Source organism: Apodemus sylvaticus, chromosome 18, assembly GCF_947179515.1.
Source record: "Apodemus sylvaticus chromosome 18, mApoSyl1.1, whole genome shotgun sequence".
Lineage (NCBI taxonomy): Eukaryota > Metazoa > Chordata > Mammalia > Rodentia > Muridae > Apodemus > Apodemus sylvaticus.
Genome location: NC_067489.1, coordinates 3,841,189 through 3,858,199, shown reverse-complemented (window position 1 = coordinate 3,858,199; position 17,011 = coordinate 3,841,189).

Genomic DNA, 17,011 nt, shown 5'->3' with positions numbered 1-17,011 from the left:
ATGGTCTTTTATGTTCAGATGCTGTGGGCCAAATTTAATTCCATGTACCTTTGCAGCAAGAACTCTATTGGGTGATCCATCTCCCAGGCCCATGTCTTAGATTTTCTTCAGATCTTTTATTCCATTTGCTGTGTGTCCTAACTTTCATACTGTTCTGTTATAAGGTACACAGCTCTATCACGTGTGGGCACTCTCTTTCTTTCTTTCTTTCTTTCTTTCTTTCTTTCTTTCTTTCTTTCTTTCTTTCTTTCTTTCTTTCTTTCTTTCTTTCTTTCTAGCTTTATTTGTTTATTATGTAGAAGCTATTTCCCCCAAATCCCTCTCAAATTCATCATTGTTTCTTCTTTAAATAGTATCTATTTATCAATCTGTCTACCTGCCTATCTATCTATCTATCTATCTATCTATCTATCTATCTATCTATTTATCTATCTATCTATCTATCTGTCATCTATTTATCTATCATAGATTCATCCTGAGTTCATGTAGTGTTTCTCTTAATACATATGTATTAATGTGTGGGAGCACAATAGTCCTTATGCTCACAGACAGGTCCAGGTCATAACTGGATCTCCCAAGTTCCTACAACCAGGACTGGATATGGCTAATAGTCTAGATGGCTTTGTATTATTTGTATATCCAGGGGCTCCTCTAGACTCCCACAAACAGAGATGAAGATGGCTAATAGCTCATATGACCTCTATGCTAACTATATGACTGACACTACACCAGATCTTCTCCTGGATCCTTAGGATGACACATTTAGCCTATCTGTAGAACCCATCTTCACAGAATAAGTGACATCATGTTCTTTTAGAAGAATTTCAGTGTACTTATGCCTCATTGTGCACATGGTATTATGTTATGTCAGGAAAAATTTTTCTAAATCATACTGTACTTAGATATACCAATAATAAACTGCCCAGTGTCAAACTCAATTTGAACCAACACTAGCTACTGAGTCATGTTCCACAGGATTTACTTATTGCTTCAAGTGGTTTGTCAATCTGCTGGCCCTGGTATTTGCAGAGTCCCTCACATTTAGGGCTAATAACTCCAGGTTAGATAATCTACCAGAGAGTTAATCTCTGGAGAACACTAATTCTATCTTAGCCTGTAGTTTTTCAGTGTGGCTTAGAGCTTTGTGAAATTCAACCTATACATATTGGCATGGCAACTGGTGGAATCATTATGTAGATCTATTTAGTGAACTATATTGTTGAGACTTAATGAGTAGTATGTCTTCCTTGTTATGTATATATGCTACTATTTTACAGCATATATATATATTGGTCCCCTAGCTCTTACAATCTTTCTGTCAGGGTGAGATTATTTACATGATGTTTTCTGGGCCTTAGGTGCATGTATTATTTTACAAGTTTATTTGAACACACACACACACACACACACACAGAGAGAGAGAGAGAGAGAGAGAGAGAGAGAGAGAGAGAGAGAGAGAGAGAGAGTTTAAATGGAGCTCTACTACATGAGGTGATAATGTTCCCAGGATATCTATGTAGCTATGTATCATCTATTTATGTATTATCTATCTATCTATCTATCTATCTATCTATCTATCTATCTATCCATCCTAAGAGCCATAGAGACTATCTAACAAAAACCCCATGCCAGGCATGGAAGACCTTCTTTCATGTTGTTAGTCAGAGTTGTCCAAGAAACTCAGAAAATATTGTAGGCTCTTGTCAGCATCTGTGCTCATCTTCCAGAGATGAAAGGCAAGGCCCTGTTGCTGAAGACACCAGATACCGTCCACTTAGGATTAGGAGGAATCAAGGTGAGACTGTCCTGGAAGACTCCTCTATGCAGCTTAGTTTCCATAGTATAGGAAGATGTTATGTAAAGAAAAAGCAGTTAACAGTCTGACCCAGCTACAAAGACAAGGAACCACCAGAATGACTGGCTCAATATGATATCCCCAATGTTGTAATAGTGATGTTTTTATATTGGACTTAAGGCCTGCTGAATTAGACTATCTATCCTAATTTAAGACAAGTTTTAGTATTATTTTGTATGATGGGTACTTCTTTAAATAAAACTCGATGTGATATTTAGAGCACTTTTAAAGTGATAGTCATAAATGCTAAAAATGTGGTTTAATAGAGAAATATGTAATTTTTAAAGCATAGAATTATACATTCCCTAGAGTTGAAAGTGCTAACAAAGTTTTATGGGCAGGTGCTCTCTCTGTGTACCTCCTTCTCTCTCTCTCTCCCTCTCTCTCTCAACTTCCAGTCTTCTTGGAGTAGTACTTAACTAATGTCAAAATTTAAGTTTGTTTTACCATGTTCCATGAGAGGAGGAAGATTGTGTTTCATAAAACTCTCGGCTGAGTAACTGCAGAGAAGGGGAGGGGCCAGTTGTTTCATTTTATAGGATAATCTAGTTCAGAGAACATGAAAGAATGTTATTATTGATTAAAGTAAGTAAAGACCAGGGGTAAGATTCAATAAATATCCATTTATAACCAATTACTTGTGGGTTTTAATTTAATTTGGTTCTTTGCTTAAAGCCAGACTTTATCCTAACCTAATGGATATATACTTTACTCATGAAACTTTTAATTGCTTAGTAGTTCTCTTAAAGTGAATCAAGCTCATTTGACTTCACCTCTCATCATAATCCTTGGATAAATGGAAGCAAGATCCTTTGAGAAATGAGGATTTCCCAGGAAAAGACAGTTGTAATTGGTTGTGTGGTTTGGACCAAGAGGAAAGAAGTTTGGTATTGGTGGACTTCCTTTAAGATTTAAGTTGCAAGCTTAATCAAGCACAGACCTTATGAAACAGAAGGGTCATGGCCAAGTGTTGGTTGTATTGGAGCTCAGAGAATGGACTTACAGTCTGATACAATATGTACATTTCTTGCTTTAGACAAATTTAATGTAACTTAATGCAGAGGAAAATAGCAATTGAAACACGATCCATTTGACTAAGGTGTTCTTTCCTTTGTGTAAGAAAGAAAACAACATGCTGAAATACCCTGGTGCTAAGTGCTCATTTCCTACTAAAATAAAGAGCATGCCTTAACAAAGCAATGCTGCTTATTATTATTAGCTTATATTATAATGTGCTATTGTCCTCTCCAGAGCAGACACTCTGAATCATCTTCTGCAAACCCACTAAGATAACATTGTTATTTTATTTCCTGGCATGAGTCTATGATACCACATTTAAAGAAGAACTTATTTATTAATTTCTATTTTGGAGGTTACATCAAATGTAAGGTCCAGGGCATATGTCATCATATGACCAATATGCATCAATCAATAACCATGCACTGATGAATGTTGTCTCTACTTCACTTGGACACTGGAATAAACAGATAAGATGTTGTCATAGAGAAGCTTACACTACGCAAAACTGATTCTCAGTGTAGGTGATGGTCCCAGGAGTGTCTGATCATGGCTACTGTTTTAATAGTCATAAAAGGAAAGTGGGTAATTCTACAGATATCAGTTCAGTAGAGATCAGGCATGTTATAAAATACAGCATTGTATTCAAGTCAGCTCTCATGTCTGTAAAGAACCATCTGGTCTAGATGCCAACAATGTTGAGGCTGAGAAACACTGGCCTAATGGGAGTATATTATGCATGCCTGAATTTCAGTAGCAGAAGCCCTTAGCCACAGCTGAAGTGTCCTGTGCTCTTATGGCTCAGAGAAGGCACCATCTGATATTAGCAATGGTGGATGCAGCTGGGGCTATGTAGGAAGAGATTACTGAACAAAGGGTTTTCTTAACTGAACTTTGACTTCTGATAACTTTACAGATAAAAGGAGGCAGGTTTCAGGTGCAAAGACATGGTAGCAAACTATGTTTCAGAATAACTTTGGTGGGACACAGCACCACCAGCATTTAGAACATGGTGGGCAGGTTTGATGCCAGTGAGTAACAGATTCAGGGTGAAGAGTATGGCGTACCATAAAGGAGGAGAATAGCTGCTTACAAATGCAGTGCAGAGATGTGATCATACTCTCTCCCTAGGCTTTACACAAGGGCATAGAGAAAGATTAAACCTTGAATTGAGAACCAGGGCATTGCCTTTAGCAGGTAACATAATGGGTGGTGGATGGGGAGGAAGCTTTGATGAGACTCAGGAGGCAGCAATGACAGCATTTAGAGACAACTTCACTGGAGTAAGTGAAGCAGAGGTGTTGGAATCAGCACTGAGCTGACCTACAATGCAGAGTAGACTCTGTTCTATTCCATGGGGTGAGTTAATTCTAAAAGCTTGGATCTGGTGGTACTGTCTGTGGACTTCAAGGTCAGGAATAAAGAAGAACCAGAAGCAACTCAGTGATTGTGCTCAGAGTGCTCAGAGTCACTGAATGAATCCAGAAGACAAGAGCCCCAGTGGTCAGACTTAAGAGCACCACAACTTGAGTCATTGCATGTATAGATATACAAAGGAAGTTGAGGATGGGCCAGAACAGTGGAGGAAAGTGTCATGTCAGTGAGTCTGGTCAGGGAAGTCTCAGGGATCAGGTTTTCATAAGGGTCAAGGATATATGGAAGGTGGCATGTACAGGATCCACTGGATGCAGAGTCCAGGTGTGGTAGAGCAAATAGCGACTGAGACCCTGTAGTCTAGTCCTCTAAGAATCACGTCCAACAAGAAAGAAAGCCAAAAGCTGCTGAAAAAAAAAATCCATGCGGCTTGCAGCTGGGATTAAAGTGGGCATGCGTATCTGCTGAGCATGTATGGCCAGCAGGGTTTTAGGATCCCCTTTGATTTTTAATGATTGTTGATATTGTCATTTTTGAGATTATAATTGTTACTAAGGCTGGGTTGAACCATCAACCTCTGCTAGACATAATACTATGAGCATGAAAGGATGTAATGTTGATTGAAAACATTCAACATCTCAGTTTCTTTATAACAAAAGGGACATTCCTTTTAGATTAGATGAACCTCGGGTGGGAAAAGTCGTTCATGGTCACAGACAAGCAGCTGCTCCAAGTGTGGGCATGGCTTATTTTGCATCGGTGGGGGGAACCAGAGAACAAAGGGGCGAGCTCTGAATTGCACGGCAGGCGGCAGATGGAAAGGACAGTTGTTTTAAGACCAGCAAATGAACAGAATGAAAGGCAGAAGCTGAGCCCGGACAGGAACTTCCTGCCTTGGCATGCTGAAGACCTTTAATTGTGAGTGTTTGGTCCACTGTGAGAATGCGCTCACACACCAGCTTGTGCTAAGGCCCCCCTCACCTAAAACTAGACAGCAAAGTTAACAGGTTTCACAAACACATGCTCAAAGTGCAGATGTTCAGCATACCCTGTGTGACCCTTGGCAGTGCAGGTCTTTGATAACCCTCAGTAAAATTATATAGCTTATTATGTGTGCTGACTCTCTCATATTCTTTGACTGACTTTTTTTTAGATTCTAATTACTTAACACATTGTTCTCTGTGACCCCAGTCTCTTTTCAAACTTAGCTGGAGCCAAACAAGATGTGTGTTGCACAGAATCAAAATTATTCAAGTTGAACACAAAATGGTGGGAAGAGCTGCAAGTGGGAATACACATAGGTAAAATAAATGAACACATTGGTATTTTTAATTGAACAGTTTAATTAAAAGCTTATAGTAAATAAAGCAAGTAACCATGAACAGTTCCAATCAACTCTCATTAAAAGCTTTCAGAGCATTCGCTCTCTCTCTTTTTTTTTGTATATGATTTAAATACTCCAAAGTAATAGTAAATCCAGGCCTTTAGACTATATCCAGTAGCAGATTCACAGGGTGTTCTGTATGACTTTTCTCTTAATAAGTTACATTTCCCTGGCAAGCCAATATTTGCTTCGTGAGAGTAGTACCATATGTAACTCTAAACTAATGCTTGACTGTTTCTTCTGAATGAGGGATGAAGGTTGATAATTTTGTCAAGTGTTATTGTAAAGATACTTCAATGAATGCTTCTGTATTCTGGTGGAAGGTGAGAACAGTGCTGTGGATTCATTGTCATCCATTTCCTCCTCAGTTGGAAAATAATATCTTCAAGTGACAATTTTTGTTGTTGACTTAAAAATGTCTAGATGCTTTGAATATAATGATTTTAGTATATACAGTTTTATTTATATAATAAGGTTGAACCACAGATCAAAAGCTTACATAGCGATTTCAGTCAGTTCAAGCTTATATGGAAACTCCATTCATTTAGTAGTTTACATCTCAATTCATTTACATCTCAAATTCCAATGGGTAAAACATGGTAGGAGGCTGGTGTGAGTGTTCTCCCGACCCTGGGCATGCTTCCACAAAAAGAATGATTTGTTTGTTAGTTTGTTTGTTTGTTTTAGATATTCTAAAGTGCTTGAAGAATTTATGCTAGATTGTTATTAATTTCTTCTCCAAATAGAATAGTTTTGGTGGTAAAGTTGGAGGTTGACCACATTAATATAGTTTAGGATATACCAACAGTGTTCTAGGTCTAAGTTTCTAGGTCCCTTGAAAGCCACAGTAACATTTAGCTGGAAGTTGGAAATGGCCATCAGAGTGAAGCCCATTTAAGAAAAAAGTTTGGAAAGGGCTCATTTTAGTCGACACTGTCTCCTTTGAGAAGAAACACTATTATCTTTTATTCATTAAATAGAGAGCACCGAGTCCCAAATGCCATATTGAAGCTGCTGCTTTTGTTGTTTTTTATTACGAGAATAAAAGGGTCTAGTCTTTCTTTCTCCTTGCCTTTGAGTCTTGTTTTATAGAGGAAGTCAGGCATTATTTTGTTTATAATTAAAGACTATTACTAAAGCACAATTTGAATAAGCAACTTTAATTAATCCAAAAGAGAAAACCTAACCACCTTCTACACCCATAGTTTGGTTTCTAAGAGTGAGTAAAAGGGCTTTCTTTCTTCCCCTCTGAGGTTAGATGCAGGTCAGGTCAGTAATTGGAGCTGCCTAGTCATCCACTGGTTTGACCTGCTAGACTAGAATTTTCTTTACTACGGGAAAGTACAATCAGAAAACCAGATGTATCCCCATCCTGGGCCCAGAGCATAATGAAAAGCAGGCAGTTCATTTATTTTCTCCCAGCTTTTCAGATCTTCATTCAGTCATTTGGGGCTTGACTTTGCACTGGTCCAAACACTGCAGTGAAAGGCATTTGTTGACTGGACCACGGGCCAGAGATATAAAAGTTGAGATTTAAATACTTGCCTTGTCTTGGCTCTCTTACATCCTTCAAAAGTTGACAGCAACATTGGGAGGTGGCTCAGTGGGAAGAGGTACTTGCCACCAAGCCAGAGGCTCTGAGTTCTACGCCTTAGACCCAGGGGATAGAGAGGACAACTCCCATGAGTTGTCTTATGATCATCACATGCTTGGCAGGCATCTCCCTTCTTGCCAAACAAATTGATAAATAAAATTTAAAAGCCCAAAGTAATAGCCATTATACATTTGTTTTTTGCCTGAAAATGAACAAGGCTCATTATTGGAGTCTTTCCAGTAATGGGCTTGGAATGGTGCAGGAGCCTGCCCCTGAGGTCTCAGGGCTGGGGTGGCCATGGGCAACCTCTCCCTCTTCCTCTCCCTGACTGAAGAGGACTATCTTCACCAGTAGATGGAATGAGCATTATCACTTTGACTTCTTTCTATAGTGCCAACTTCTTCTGTTCTTGGTTTTTGACCTTTGTCCTCCCTATGTGCCAAAAGTTCCCACACACCTCTCAAACTAATTTCATTATTATATTTTTAAAAGTTACATTAAAAGGTTTTTTTTTAAAGGGGAAGAGGTCATCTAGATCATGAAGAGTTTCTTCCTTTTTACCTTTCTCAATTTTGCAGCTATAATGTAAAATTGTATGTATCATGAATGGCTGGAACATTATTTTATATAACTGTGTGCTTGCATATATGTCTGTGCACCACCTGCATGCCTGAAAGCCAGAAGAGGGCATTGGATCCCTTGGAGCTGGATTTACAAATGTTTGTGAGCTGTCACATGGGTGCTGGGAATTGAACCCAGGGCTTCTGGAAGAATAGCCACTGCTCTTAACCATGGAGCCATCTCTCTAGCTCTTTGTTGGAATGTTTTTGAAACAGACTTTTGCTATTTTCTGGTTATTAGCTATTTAAAGAATCTAATTTATATAGTGTAATATACTTATTGTCTATATAGAGGACTAAAGAAAAGAACTCCTTTTACAAAACTGTCAGGCTTAAGGACCACCTTCAGGGGGATTCTGTGTCACAACTACAGGAGACTCTTTCTCCTAATTCTGAAGGCTTTGTGATGCAGGGAGGGGGGGAACCTCAAAACCTGTCTTTTACCCAGACTAAGTAATCTCCAAGGAAGTTAGGTCAGAAAATATCTGAGAGCATCAAGATGTTCAAATATCTCAGATCCACATGAGTCAACACTGGAATTATGCCCAGGGTACAGAAAAGAAGCCTTGAGTTATTTGGCTTCTGATTTTAATTCGGGGAAGGTGTTGAAGGAAATAAGAAAATCCTCCTGGAATCCGAGCTTTGATGTGGCTTGGAGATGGTTTGAAGTGCCAGAGGAGGGAGGTGAGATGTGGTGAAACAAATCAGGGCTCTCATGGTTATCTCACTCAAACATGGCGAATGTTTAGATACGGCGTGCTTGTAGCACAGTTCACTCTTTGTATCTACAATAAATACCTGGTCATGGGGTAAGGTGAGGAGGACTCATCCCTTCAAAAGTCTTGACACAGGAATTGAAATGAGGCACACAAAAGAGGTAAACTGAGGAACAGGGCTGAAGTACTCCTTTCTTGAATAAAGAAAGTAAATAATGTTTCTTCCCAGCTCCAAGCAGGAGGAAAAAGAGGCAAAAAGCCTTTTTTTTTTTTTCAGCTGATTGTCTCTTTTGGAGGACATTTCAGACTTCTGTAACTGGGCCAAATAGTTTGTGGGGAGGTCATGTGATTATAGTACAGAATTCTAGTCAATGACCTCATTCTACTATGAAGAAGAAAATAATGAGGTAATTCAGATGTGTGTTCCTCAGGTGTTTAGAATAAAAGGAAGGGGGGAGAAGAAAAAAAGCCACCAAGAAGGATGGCACATCTTCCCCTCTCTTCCAGTCCAGGGTATGCCATATTTTTCCCCTCTATTCTGCTCCAGAAGAACATCACTTCTTTTCCTCTCTTCTGCTCTAGAAGCATGTAATTTCGTCCCCTCTCTTCCTCTCCAGAAGGATGGAATCACTTCTTCCCTTCCCTTCAGCTCCAGAAGGATGTTATAATTTCTTCCTGTCTCTTCTGCTCCAGAATGACATTACTTCTTCCTTCCTCTCCAGAAGGATGTGGTCATTTCTTTCCTCCTCTTCCTTTCTCATAGATGACTATTTTTTCCCCAAACTGGCTTTTCCTGGCTCCTCTTACTCTTCCTGATTTCTTTTCAATCCCAGGTCCTCAACTCTTTCCTGGGCTCCACACACAGCCAGTGGAAGGGATGGGTGAGGTCTCAGATGCTGGGATTAAAACTGCAGATCCAATGAAAGACATGGGGTAGGTAGATATGGAGGTGCTGTATGAATCTAAGTCAGTATGCTGGGGCCCATCTGAAAAATTTAAAAAGGAAGGGCATATTTTCTGTGACTTCTGCACAAATGTCCATGTGTGTCAAAGAATATGAAGGAATGAATAGATATGAGAGGGTAGAGAATTAGCAGGATTAGCTGTGGAGAAGCCAAGGCCTTGGAGCTGGCATTGCAAAGCATCCTCACCGTTTGTGGGTATATTTGCTACTCTCTCTTCCCTGAACCCTATTGGTGAGCTACACTTTTGTTGGCTTGGGTTTAGGAGAGACTCTGATTAGATGAGATGGACCCTGACTCCCTAACAAATTTTGTCTTCTTATCACCAGAAAGGTACCCATCTTGAGGTTTTTGTTTGTTTGTTTTGTTTGTTTTGTTTTTGAGCATCTGGCAGACCCTGGTTTCTACGTGACAAATGAAAGCAGATGAATAATTCAGGAGAGTACACTCACAGGAAGTTTGTTGCCTGGTTGAAGCCTCAGGGAGGGAACCTCCTGGGGAAATGTATCCTTACCATGGTGTGACAGCCAGTGAGTACTGTGACTATCTCACCCTTCATATCCCATCCTATAGATGTCTAATTTGTGGTGTCATAATTTCAGTTCACTTTGTCTTTTAAATATTTTTATTTCTTATTTTTGCAAAAAATCCACGATTGCTTTAATCACACTAAAGACAATTTTATTACAAACATTTGAAAAAAATGAGAGTAAGTCACATGAAATGTTTCCTATTCTTTAATTGGAAATGTAATGCGGTGTTAAAGTCTCCAAAATAAAATTAAAAAATGGCATATGTGACCATCAGGAATCTTTAAATTCTTTTTAAAATTTTATGTGAATGAGTGTTTGGCTGCGTAGATGTCTGAGAACCAGATGTGATGCCTTTGCAGGCCAGAAGAGGGCATTGTATCCCTTAGAACTGTAGTTACTGATGGCTGTGAGTAACCAGGTATGTGCTAGGAGCTGAACATGGGTCCCTATACTCTCCGTCAGTAAGCCATCTCTCTAAGACACTAAGAGGCATCTTAAATAAAAACTGCATTCTACTTCTTATAGGAAAGAACAAAAGTGTTTCATCCCTCCAAAAGCCAGTCTTTTTATTCACAGCAATGCCAAGCACTCTGCACGTTCTGTCTTTCTGAGTGAAGGCAACATTCTTTAACCTAGGGATGGGAATTTTATTTCTTCAAATAATTAATTCTATTAATAAGAATATGGCTTTTTAAACAGAGCAAGATTTTTAGAAAATAAGTATTTCTAGTGCAGAGGGCTCCGGTTTAGTGATTAAACACATGACAGTACATATCTGAAGGATGGTCACATAGGGATGAAAACGGGGAAAGGGAGGTCCTGTGAGTGTCTGAGTCTCATAGAAAGTACCTTTTGGTTTTTGACAAATAAGTATTTCAATTTTTCATACATAGAAATAACTGATCAGTGCATAAAAGCCTTCTGTATGTGATATGTGCTTGCCAATTAAAAGAACAGTTGTGACACATGCATATGTTTATTTTGTGTGTAAAACTTTTAAAGTCCTGAGAAGAATAAAGAAGAGTTGCTATGAGAGTCAATAATTATTTACATCATTTTTGTGGGCACTGGTAGTTACTTTATCTGATTGATATAATTCACATGTATGTGTTACATCTAATTAACGATTTTAGTTGATAAAGACACAGATGAGAGACGTGTCAGATTCTCATGACAGAAGATGGTATAGTAGTGCTGCAGATTAGGTGATAAATGGGTTTGCTATATGTAAACATGTGAGTTAAGAAAACATAAGTACGTGTAAAAATAATCTAAAATATTAGAAGAAAAGCAAAGAGGAAGGCATTGCTGCATTTTTATACAATGTGTTAGGGACTTGGAAATTAAATTCAGTTGAGTCCTGCCATTAAAGAGATACTTTGTCCTGAGAAAGGTGATATCAATATTGGCTGTATTTAGTTGATTAGTGTCAGATGTTTAACCACTTCTGTCAACACTACTTATAATCCAGATATTATTATTTATTACTGTTGTTGTTATTGTTGTTGTTATTAATCATATATAATTCCTTTGGTCTGAAACCCCACATTTTCCCATCACAAACTCCTTGGGGTTTAGTGTTTTCAAAAGAACACAGAAATGGAAGTGTAGTAAGAACTTTGGGATGGCTGAGCTGGGAGACATTGGGCCTAATGATGGTTCATAGAGCTGAGGTGGTTGTATCTACTGTGAGCAGCTGAGAAGCCAGAGCTCCCAAGTTTACTCTGCCCACTACAGTGGATATCAGCTTAGAAAATGACTAATTGAATATCCTGTGTACAACTGCTGGGCTGTGAAATACTTGCAGTTAGAGTTATTGAATTGAAATTCAGAGGGTCAGAATTCGGGGATCTTACTAAGAGTGATAATTCTAATGTATCTCTTTTTCATATTAAATGAGTTGATTAGTAGTTCAAATCAGTGTCTCACCAGATTAACATTTTCTATTTTGGTAAGAATGTCTACTAACCTATCATGAATTGACAAGGACATGAACTTCTTACATTGTCACAACTGAGACCAAAGCATGTAGGGAATCAACTGGAAAGAAAGAATGATTTATGTTGGCTCATGGTTTCAGGGATTTCAGTTTACTTCCCTAATTGGTTCTCGGTCTGTGGTTAGCCAAAATATCCATGGAAGTGGTAGGATATGAGTAGAGTTTTCTCACATTGCAATAAAAATGAGAAAGAGACAAGAAGGGACAGAAGCCATACATAAACTCAAAGCCACACCTCCAGAGACCTACTTCCTCCAGTTAAGGTACATTGACTGATGTTTACAGAACTACCCGAAATAGTACTAACACCAAGTGTTTTTAATCCATAAACTTGTTGGAGACATGTTATATACAGACCAAAATCGGGCCTACAAATGAACAGAATGTAAGGAACAAGATATGTATACAGTGCTTTGCAAAGCAGGTAGGAAACATGAATTGTCACTTTTTCAAAATGAAAACAAAATTCTAAATCCATGTTGATGGATACATCCTGAAAATAACTACCAAAAGCTTCAGTTTGTTGTTCTAAATGCTTAAAATTTTTCTTTTGGAACTCTTTCAGAGTCGGTTTATGAACTAAAACCATAAAACATCTATTTCTTTACGGCTGAACCACTTATTTTGATGTTGCACAGTGAGATTGTTCGACCCTAATTTACAAACTTGGCTTTGGATAGCCATTTTCCAACTCTAGAAATAAAACCCACACACAGTGTTAAGATTGTTTGTTACTGACCATAGTTCAGAGAAGAGCTTAGACAAGGACTCAGGAATGGAATTACTGAGTTGAAGGCATTTTCCCAAGGAATAAGGCTGTTGTGAAGGGATTATGAATGTGAGCTTCCACATACTAGCCTGCTTAATGTTGTGGGTATTTCCCCAAACGCTCAGACAGATTGAATCATAGAGGGGAGATGACACACATTATATATCACCTCTCAGACAGTGCTCAAGGATCTAACAAGAGCATTGGCTCCAGCACAGGGTTCATCAGGAGGAACCCCATCATTGGTGGGCATACCTTGGTGTACCAGTCCCTCCCCCACTGGTGAGATTAGTGCCCAGGGGATTCAGGTCTGTGATGGCAAGAACTGTGGTTTCCTTTTAGATCATATACCACACTCCTCACATATCTTGAATGCTAGGACACCTGTCTTTCCTAACTCTCAGAGCTTTCCAAAGTCCACCCTGCAGCAATCAACCTTCCAATGCCAGTGATAGTTAATATCAGATATGAAGATTGCAGAATCTGGCTTTATTTGAAAGCCAGGACTGAGTGTGCCTCTGAGGGATTGTTTTGAACATGTTGGTCAGTGTGGAAAGACTCATCCCAGTCTTGGGCAGGATCATGGGGGATTTTGTACTGTATGACAAGGAGGAAGCTTCTGAGCATACTCGCATGGCCTCAGTCCTGTTTTCTGATTGTGGATGTGATGTGACTTCCCTGACCTGATGGCCTGTATCCTTCAACTGTGATCCAAAAACAAACATTTTCTCTTTTTCATTTATTTTGTCAGGGTATTTTATCACAGTATTAGGAAAAGAAACCAGAATATCACTTTCCCATTCTTCATCCTTTCTTTCCTTTTGAAGGGGATAACATGAATTGACCAATAGTTTCAAGTCTATTATTTACTAAGAATGGATTCTATATTGAGCAGCGAGGCTCTGAATTTAACTGTATCTGGCTTTCTGTTCTTGGTCAAGTCCACTTCATCTGCCTGAGCTACTGTGACTTAATTTTTAAATGCTAAAATAATTCTAGAATATTTGCTTTTTATTTTTGCAAGGCCATTATAATCTCCCTGCATGATTAAACACCTCAAGATTCTTCATTGTGTCAACTCATTAATTTGGAAAGTTATATAAAGGAAAAAAAATAAGATTTCTCATTGTATCTGTAACATTAATGCATCATCTAATACATCATTAACTTCCATGGAAATTTCCCAGAAGAGGTGAATCAGCCTAGATAATAATTAGGGCATATTTATTCCTCTTTGTTGAATTTCGTAGGAACTTACTTTTTTTCTGTTTTTTTTTTTTTTATTGTTGTTGTTGCTGCTTTGTTTTGTTTGCATTGTTTTAGTTTGTTCTTTAACACAATCCTTTTGGGTTTTCAAATAGCTAACAAAGATACTTGACTCATAAAAGCTTGCAGTGGGCCAAAGTGACTGACAGGTACATCTGACTTATATATACTTTGGCCTGTGGGGCTTTCTGCTCAAAGTTTAAGTTTTATTAGGACTTTTGTGGAGCTTGCTGAGCATACAGCCAGTTTCTCCACACATCATGTAGATGGGTATTTCTTTCCTTGAAATATGCCTGGATTGCGCACCCTGACATGCTTATAAACTAAATGCAGAAACGGCACTGCAGAAATAATTACTTCATGCACAACATCCGCAGCTTAGTTCCACTGTTTAACCTCAGACACGTTGTTCTCATTTCCACTCTTCACAAGACATTTGTTCTTTTCACTGTTCTCTGCTTTAAGTGGATGAGGTTCATCTGGTTTGTTGATGTTATGAAATATGGAATTCTCATATTAATGGTCCCCAAATCATCTGGGAATACTTTACACCGTGTCTTTGCCATGATGCAGCGGTACCTTGTATCATACAGAATGAGTTAACATGATATTAAATTACACCTTTTTATATCATTCACTTTTTCTACCCCCCTGAGAACCTTTGTTTCACTTCCTCTTTGCTGATTATGCAACAGTGACCCTGGAGAGGGAAAACATGGAACGGTCTATTTGGAGTTTGACCTTTATGTAAAGTGTGTACATCAGAGTACAGCTGACTTTGGGCTAGAAAGAAAAGGTATGGAAAGTGGTATTGAGGAAGTTATTTTTGTTTGTTTAATCAACTGGGCCAAATAGAACAGATTCATGTGTTTTAGAGAAACTTGTCATAAAATGGTGTGAACCATTGCAAAAATATTAGTTTATCTCTCTAGAATTTTAGTACCATTTTGTAGTGTAAGGTGGGTGAGGAAACCTTTAGTTACATGAAAGCAAGCATATTTCTCAGGAAATCCTTATTTTAGGCAACTGTTGCCTAGGCCTTGTAATATAGCCATGGCTTTGAAGAGTCAAGTTAATACTCAATACCTGCTGCACATCTCTCTCTTTTTTTCATTCCTATAAAATTATAACATTTGGCAAAATGTCAAAATTTAAAACTGCCTACCTTGTTTTCTGTGCAGTGAGTCTGACAGAGGAAACAGACTGAAGGTCCCACCTCTAGCCTTGGACCCAATATCGGGTGGTGTCCTGACAGCATTCCTAACAGTTCCCAATGGGTGCGGATACCAGGTACCATCTCTGGAAACCCAGGAGGCCAAAGGGCAATACAGTCAAATCTCTAAGCAAATGCCAACTCTACTTTTCATGTAATTTAAATTAAGATGTGAGATTCAAGGACCTGGAGTGAGATTTACATGTAAATCAGAATATAAAATATATAGCCATGAACTTTATAGATTCCTATTATCTTTCCTAAAACCACCCCAACTCTCAGCTCTCACTCTGTGAATACTGGAGTCCACAGAGGTAGAAAAGGTATTAGAGTACAGTTAGTGGAAGAAAGACATAGAATTCAGTACCAGAACATGTGGCTCTGGGTCTCCATTTCTACACATAGTCTCAATGAATCAAAGTGCCACAGTAAGATGCCCACTGTCTCTTGGACCAGAAGGAAACATACTTTGTGTGTGTGTGTGTGTGTGTTAATACATTTAGCTGCAACAGCATCACCAGTACAGGCAAGAACAGATGTGGAATGTCTGTCCAGAAAAGCTGTGTTGTCTATTGTACACTATGCCTGCAAAGTAGCCCCTGTTGGACAACCTGTGGATCTGTGCAGAGTACCTGGGGGTGTTATATGTTATGTGTTCACAGTACCCTGCCAAGTAGAGATACACTGCCTGAAGGACTTTCAAGTGTTCCAGTCCATTGGTAAGCATGTTCCAAGTGTAAAGGCCATAGAGATGTTCTAAGCTAAGCTACCTCTGGGCTGAGGGCTTAATGAAAGGAACTGTGCCTTATGGTCCACAGGAAATGTAGTCAATTTTTGTTGGAAGTCATTTACATCTCTCTCTCTCTCTCTCTCTCTCTCTCTCTCTCTCTCTCTCTCTCTCTCTCTCTCTCTCTCTCTCTCTCCCTCTCCCTCTCTCTCTCTCTCTCCTTCCCCCTCTTTCTGTGTTTCTCTGTATCTTTGTTTCTGTCTGTCTGTCTGTCTGTCTCTCTCTGAGTATGTGTGTGTGTGTGTGTGTGTGCCATTCATGCCATAGTTTGACACTGCCTTCTTTCACTCTCTATTTTGATTGAGGCATTGTCTCTCATTGAATATAGAACTTTCAGCTAGACTAGCTGCTCAGAAAGTCCTTGGTATTCCATTTGTGTCTGCTTGGGGCTACAGGCAAACAACACTCTGCTCTGCATTTACATGGGATTTAAACCCAGATCTTCATGCTTGTGAAGCTAGTGCTTTGATCATTGGGTCATCTCGCAAGTCCTCAAATGCTCAGTAGTTATGTTAACCAGGAGTACTTTGATCATGGACTGGCTTTCCCTGGGCTTGACAAATTATTTTGGTCTTTGCAGCCATAAATTCTCAGAGTTAATCTTTAGGTTGTTTATTACATGTAGAGAGAGACTGCACAGGTGCCTCTGACCCTCTGCCTTTGATGTTATCATTCTTCCTGGTATATCAATGAAGAGGGTCCTGAGTGTGGTTCCTTTTTTTCTTTCAGTTTAATCTTAGGGACAGAATGTGTTGGCTATGCTGAGTCTTGGTGACAGATTTATTTCTCTGAAATGATTAAATTGGCATTCTTACCTTATACTTTAGTCTAATGAGCTTGCAAAATCGACTTTTATTCCCTGGTAGCAGCTTGTAATATTGAAGGTGATCCTTGGACCTCAGTTGCTCCTTTAACCTTGTAA